Below are 6,520 nucleotides of genomic sequence, written 5' to 3'. Positions count from 1 at the left end.
TTTGGCCCATAAAACACAGATTAGAGGCTATAAAGTGAGGAAATGCATCCATTCATCAGATACAACATACATTCATACATAGTTTTAGGATTAGATGTAGTTTTTAGAGAGAGAGAGGCTCTCTCCTCTCTCTTAGGATTAGGATTTATCTTAGGATTTAGGATTAGGATTTATCTTATTGGGATTATTTCTTCATCACAGGTTTAATGTTCTTTTTATTTATTTTTCCAATTTAGTTTATGATCTTTTTATGTTTAGATTGATTTTCTATTTAATACAATTTAAGGTATTTCAGAATTATGATTGCTTTCTTTTATTTATATAAATAATTTAGATTTTTCCCTTTTGGCTTTGGTTGAGTCATTGGAGACACTTGAGTTATCAAACTCATTGTTGATTGAAAATTGAAATTCTTCAAGAATTAATTCGAGTTCCAATAACTCTAGCCTTTCCCAAGGAAAGACTAGGACCTGAGGAATCAAAATCAATTTATCCACTTAACTTACCTTCATAGTTAGAGGTTAAAAAAGTGGGAGAAAATCCTATTCTCATCACAATTGATAAGGATAACTAGGATAGAACTTCCAGTTTTCATACCTTGCCAAGAGTTTTCTTAGCTATTGATTTATTAATTTCTGCAAATTATTTCTCTTGTTCAAACCTTTTTAAAACCCAAAAATACTATTTTCCATAACTAATAATAAATCATACCTCCCTGTAATTCCTTGAGAAGACAACTCGAGGTTTGAATATTTCAGTTTATAAATTTTATTGGGTTTGTTACTTGTGACAACCAAACATTTGTACAAAAGGATTTTCTGTTGGTTTAGAAGCTATACTTACAACACGATTATATTTGTAAATTTCTTTACCGATAGGAAATCCGTTCGTCAGTCCACAACAAACTTTTTCCTATTACCCTGCGTGCTATACACTTCATACTTGTCCCTACCTGCATAGCTGGCTATCTACTCCCCACCCTTATCAAACTCTTTCAATCTTCTTATTTATTTTGGCAAAATATCTCCAGCATATGTTTGTATACTTTCTCTATTATCAGTCCACCTATTCATAAAATATAAATCCTAATATCTTCTAACATAGACACTATGGGTTTCTTTCTAGCTTCTACTATAACAAAGTTAAAACATTCACACATGTTGTTAACAAGTGTATCACAACTAGGTAAATAAATAAACCTGGAATTGTGATGTGCATAAACTTGATGCTACGATTTAGGAAATTGCACGATCGGCAAAATTCCTTCCGGCAAGTGCACCGGTTATCGTCAAGTAAAAACTCACAATAGAGTGAGGTCAAATCCCACAAGGATTGGTTGAGTGAGCAATTCGGATTAGAAGTATGTTCTAGTTGGGCAGAATCAAGATTTAGATGAGAATTACGAAATATAAAATTGCATGAATTAAAGAGCGAGAAGCTAAATTGCTGAAATTAAAAGGGATGGGGTGATTGCATGAATTTAATTGCAGAATGTAAAGAGAAAGTGTAGATCAGAAATGGGGAGTTCATTGGTGTTAGGAGATATTGAGATCTCCGAATCAAAACAACTTTTATCCCTTCCTCAACCAATGCATTCATTGAATTTTGCTTGGCAATCTTATATGATTGGATCCCAATCCCTTGGCTCACCAATTCTCTCTAAAACAAACAAATTCCCAATCCCTTGGTTTAAATGTTCATAAGAAGAGATGATGCTCGATCACTGATTATACCACACAGTTTCATGAACCACAATTTGGTAGGATTACATGTCACAATATCCATCCAAACCCCAATCCAATTCACTGTGAGAAAGCTTCTCTAGCATGAATCCTCCATTCCTTTCCCAAGGTTCCGAAGGATTCCAATTATGGGTAGTTTCTTTCCCAAGACAACTACCCAATGGAATTAGGTCGAGAAGCTTTCTAACAAAATTCAAGAGAAAAGATTGAAGAAGAAGATAAAACTATTCTTGATTCATTGAATTACAATAGAGCTCCCTAACCCAATGAAAGGGGTTTAGTGAGTCATAGCTCTGAATTCAATTACAAGAGTATGAAAACTAACAAAATGATCAAAAAGTTCCCTAGTGTAAAAGTACCCCTCAGGGGCTGGATTCCCCTTCAATCCCCTCCTCTCCAAATGCAGAAACTAAGGCCTTTAAATAGGCTCCCTAAATTACAAAATGAAAATGAAATTAAAAGCAAATTACAATCAAATGAAATAAACTATTCTAGATGATTCTTGTGGCCTTGATTTGGTGTTGTTGATGGGCCTTGCTTGCTTGAAGGGTAGAGTGACATAATTGATCCAAAAAGGATGATGATCCATTAAACTACACTCAAACGTTGCACCCCCCTTTCTTGAGTCGTCACTTTGTTCTCTTGTCAACCTTGCCAATTTGATGCCAAATATAGACTATTATACCTCGTTGGAAAGCTATGAATGTCAGCTTTCTAACGCAACTGGAAGCACCTCAATTGGATCTCTATAGCTCAAGTTATGCTTGATTGAAGGTGACAAGGTTGCTGGTTGGTTTCACAGCGTATAAGCCAACGTTTAAGTCACTTAAACGTGCTCGAAAATGCCAATTTTGGGAGCTCATTTGCATTGTCCACCCCATACTTCTATACATCGTTGGAAAGCTCTGGATGTCTACTTTCCAATGCAACTGGAAGCGCATCATTTGGAGTTCTACAACTCGAGTTATACTCCATGGAAGGTGAAGAGGTCAGCTGGCCTGATTGCATGCTGGTACTATGCTCGTCTATGCACATTACGGGGCTGTTTTCTCCCTCAATTTTTAGTATCCACCATGCATGCCATATATTCTTGGAAAGCTCTAGATGTCTTCTTTCCAATGCATTTTGAATCACCTCATTGGAGTTTTGTAGCTCAAGTTATTTATGTTTGAAGAAGGCATTGTCAAGCTGTTCCATATAACACGTTTAAGCTCCAGTTTAAGCTTAAACTGGAGCTTAAACGCTGGCACTCCCTGGAGGCACAAGCTCGAGCACGTTTAAGCTCCAGTTTAAGCTTAAACTGGAGCTTAAACGTGGGAATGCAAAACGCAACCCTGGAGGAGAATGTCGAACACGTTTAAGCTCCAGTTTAAGGTTAAACTGGAGCTTAAACGTGGAATGGCTCCCTGATGCATTTTATTTCTGGCGTTTAACTTCCAGTTTAAGGTTAAACTGGAGGTTAAACGCCACTTTCAGCCCTTTCCTCAGCTTTCATGATTTTGGCGTTTAAGCTCCAGTTTAAGCTTAAACTGGAGCTTAAACTCCACATGTATTCAAGCTTCCTTTATTGATTTTGTAGCTTCCTTGCCTAGCCTCTTCTTCCCTGAAATCATCCAAACACTGCATCAAAGTCTTGCTAAAATTCATGAGAATTCTTCCATTCATAGCATTCAAGGAATATAACTAAAAACTCATGGAATTTGCATCAAAATCTTCATGTTTGAATGATTTAAGACAAGCATGACTATTTGGCCCACATGATTACTTAAGGCTCAAGAAAATGCATAAAACAACTAAAAATAAAAGAAAAAGGCTAGTGAAACTAGCCTAAGATGCCTTGGCATCACAACACCAAACTTAATCCTTGCTTGTCCCCAAGCAAGTTCTGAATTATTTGAGAAGAAAGAATGAAACAGAAAGTACATTCATTAGCCATATCAGTAAGTAATTGACATTGATTAATGGGGTGTTCATGCAGAAAGTTGTTGCAGCATCACTTATTGTTTCTTAGGTAAGAATGTCACTTTTTATGTTTCCACTAAAACACTGCTATGGCCTCTGTTATTCACATATCCTTGGCAAGTTTCTTTTCTTTGTTTTTTCTTTTCTTTGAGCTTATTTGCTCCTTGTTGCTCAGTGTCATGTGTTGCACAAGCTTTTGACATTTTTCTTTCCTTATCAGTGCTCACACATATCCACCACAGGCATTTTAGTTCACATTTCTTCTTGAGACATTGGTGCCCAGCATTTTTGTGTGACTAAATATTTTGTATTTAGGTTGCTCTTGATAATGGACTTTTGGTTGATAATCCCGGGTTAGTTAACCCAAGTTACCAAGTGTTGAAACACTCCTCAGAACCTATTCATCCAAGCATATCCTTAATACATAAACACCACAGGCATTTGTCTCAGAAGTTCAAACCATTGGTGCCTAGCTTATTTTTCAATTTTCTTTGCTTTTTGGTTACCCTTTTTCAGTGGCTTTTTCTTCTTCTTTTTCTTTCTTTTTCATGGCCAAAGACATTTATTCATCAAGATCCATAGACAGCATCCTAATTTCCACTAAAAGTGACAATTCTAACTTTATTTCTTAGTGAGCTGACTATTCAATCAAACATGCATACCACCACTTAATCTTATTTGATTTCTTACCAAATGGAATTGAGTTACTTTTGTTCAAACATTTCTTTTATTTTTGGAAACAGAACAAGCAGGGCAAGCATACATTTAAGCAAGTGAAGTTTATCCAGACACTTAGACTATCACTTATTGGAAATTAAACAAACAAACAAAAACTGCAATGACTCAAACTTAAAGCAGGGGTGCATGCAAACTTCCAATATCAGCAATTCACAGTACAAGCAATTAAGGACAATACAACCTTTTAGCATCTTCTTTGTTGTTCATCATCCTTCCTAGCCTTGGTGTTCTCTTTGATGATGTATATTCCTTCCATGAGATTGATTGTCTTCCTGCAAAGCTATTAGAAGTTGCTTGTTCCCCAAGCACTTTGAGAATTGTTTAGCATGCATGTATGTTTGTAGGCCTCTGAACTTAGATTGGTGTGTGAACACCAAACTTAGTTCCTTGCCATATGCAGCAATTTGGATCATATGCAGAAAACCTCATGTGCTTTTATTAAGAAAATAACTATGAACTAGAAAAAGAAACTATGAACTAGAAATTAAACTATTGTTTAAGTAGTTTCCCTGATTGGTTGGAGCTAGTGACTAGTCATGCTGAGGTAGAAATGTGCTTTTAATGAAGTTTTTGGTGGAACACCAAACTTAGAATCTCACATTCACCCTTGAATTGTTTTGGGTGTGCAACACCAAACTTAGCTCCTTGCAATACAGATAATCTACTTAACTCTTTTATTGAAATAACTAGAAAGAAAACTACCTTTGGTTGGGTTGCCTCCCAACAAGCGCTCGTTTACTGTCATTAGCTTGACATGCTGTTCCTGACTTTCTTCCTCTTCCTCCAGTTTGTTAAGAGGAATGACTTCAAGTGGATAAAGGAGCTAGTTAGTGCCCCTTGTTGTGAATGCCTCTTTCCAGCAAGCTTTCCCTTGTGATTGGCTTGAGTGAACTTGCTTGTTGGCTCAGGAGTTGGATTGTTCTTCGACCTTCTCTTCTTCATGGATATGGTCCTTTGTTTCTCGGTCACAATCCTCATTTTAGTGCTTGTTTCTACTGCCTTCACATCCTTGATCTCAGAACTTGGTTGTTGTTGGACAGTTGGAGTATCCTGTTCATCAAAAGCTTCCTGAATTTGTGGTTCAATGAACCCTTCCTCTTTGCAACTCTCTGTTTCATTGGAGTGTGATCTCCCTTGATTGAATTTCTCCTTTCTTGTTCTCTGATTCCTCCCTTGGGTTTGCCATGGTATCACTAGAAGAATTGTGAGTAGGGATTTGCTTTGATAGATATCCAATTTGTGCTTCTAGCTTTTGAATGGCAGCACCTTGATTTTGTAAGTTGGATATCACTTCTTCCTTAAAGCCTTTCAAATCGGCCACATCTCTGCCCATAGTTGCAAGCATTCCTTCTATCTTGGTTAACTGATCATGAAGTGATTGGTTCGGATTGGGTTGATGAGGTTGATTATCTTGGCTGTGATATGGTGGCTGGGAGTATGTTTTGTGTGGGCTGATAGAGTCTTTGGTTGGAGTGTTGGTAGTGGTATGACTCTTGTGTGTAGTAGAATGAGTCTTGTGGATAGTGAAATGAATTGTATGAATTTGAGAAGGAATTTTGTGCTGAGAAATGCTCAAGTGATGAAGAATTTGATATGTAAAACTAGGAGGTGAGGTTGGATAATTCAGAGGTGATGGCTCTTGATGAATGGGGTGTGAATAAGTGAAATCTCTTTGGTTTTGATCTTCCCAGCCACAACTTGAGTAGTGATCAAATTCACCAAAACATGGACCATTTTGTGGCTCTGGGAAGTACCCCGTTTCCTGTTCCTGATACTCCCACCCACCATGAGCATAATAACATGAATCATTCTGTGGTGGTGGAGAGTTTCTCATGAATTTTGATTGACCAAAAGATGATGGATACTCCTTTCTTTTTTGCAATGTGCTCAGTCTCAAACAATACTCATCCAAAGATAGTGGAAATTCCATAGTGAGGCAATATCACAAACAGCTAGTGGTTAGTATGCTAACAAGTGAATAAGCAAAGAAAACAATTAAATTTGCAGAAAGAGCATAATAAACTGAAACAAAAACTATTAACAAAAGAAAAGAAAAAATTGTTAACTTCCAAGAGAAT

The sequence above is a fragment of the Arachis stenosperma genome, chromosome 4 (genome assembly GCF_014773155.1).
Source record: "Arachis stenosperma cultivar V10309 chromosome 4, arast.V10309.gnm1.PFL2, whole genome shotgun sequence".
NCBI classification, from domain to species: domain Eukaryota; kingdom Viridiplantae; phylum Streptophyta; class Magnoliopsida; order Fabales; family Fabaceae; genus Arachis; species Arachis stenosperma.
The sequence above is the reverse complement of the archived record's forward strand: the minus strand, read 5'-3'. Positions refer to the sequence as shown.